Source organism: Austrofundulus limnaeus, unplaced genomic scaffold (genome assembly GCF_001266775.1).
Source record: "Austrofundulus limnaeus strain Quisiro unplaced genomic scaffold, Austrofundulus_limnaeus-1.0 Scaffold835, whole genome shotgun sequence".
Classification (NCBI taxonomy): Eukaryota; Metazoa; Chordata; class Actinopteri; order Cyprinodontiformes; family Rivulidae; genus Austrofundulus; species Austrofundulus limnaeus.
In genome coordinates, this window is record NW_013953237.1 from 9,802 (window position 1) to 11,008 (window position 1,207).

The window sequence follows — 1,207 nt, forward strand, 5'->3', positions numbered from 1 at the left end:
CACAAAGAGGTTCTGCATCAGGACCTGTTCTGCATCAGGACCGGTTCTGCATCAGGACCGGTTCTGCATCAGGACCGGTTCTGCATCAGGACCGGTTCTGCATCAGGACCGGTTCCTCCTGCAGCGGCGGGATTTTACCGCAGTAAGTTTCAGCCCAACACTTCCCGTCCTACCTGAGCCTGATGTCCTCTCCCTCTGCGCACCTTCCTCCGCGCAGCGCGAGCTTTAATATCGCTTTACAGGAGCGGTGAAATATTAATGCAGCTCCTGGTCTCGGTCCACATCCTCCCGGTGTCGGCTTTCAGCGTCCATCCGAACCGGAGGAAGAGCAGAAAATCCCGACTGACAGCTTTCCAAATCATGCCGAGGAGGAAGAGGAGGAGGAAGATGAGGAGGATGAGGAGGGATGGGAGGACCGAGCCCTGCAGCATCAGCACAAAGCAGCAAAACAACAGGCGCAGATCCGAGCAGAACCGAACCGGTCCGCTAATTTGGAAGCATATTGCAGGATTTCATGAGGAGGGAAAGTGAGGAGGAGGAGGAGGAGGGAGGGCGCGAGGAGGAGGAAGAGGAGGAGGGAGGAGGAGGGGGGAGTTCGACGCAATGCAGACACACTGTACGGAACAGTTGGACCTACAGTACCGGCTGCGGGTCGAACCGGACCTCCTGTCAGAGGAGGGGAACTGTCTGCCCCGCCCCTCCGAACCAGGACCGGGTCTCCTCTGTGGGTCGGTCCGGTTCCGCTCTGCAGGTATCCACCAGATCAAAAGCAGCGATCCGAACCGAACCTCGTGTTTAACCCGAGAACAGTTTGTGACAGACTGCATGTAAATATCCCGCTGTTACCATGGCAACAGGAGGGCGGTCAGATCAATCGACCCGACAGAGATCAATGAGATTCATCAAAGATGCAGAAATATTTCTAATAACAACGTTCAAAATACTGAAAAACTACAAAACTGTCTGTTAGCAAAATATCCTGAAGCATGAGTTTAAACAAAGATCTCAGATTAATCACTGAAAGTGATTAACTGATTCAAGATGGCCGCCACGGCTGATGCGGCTCTGCTGACTCAGATCCAGAGCTGATGGTAGTAGCTGAGAGTCMTCCATCAGATTAACTGTCAGAGATTACTGAATGAAACTTTATCTGCTCAGATGGTCCAGAACTTTCAGTGTCCAAATAAATCAGTTTGTTCCAAACAAC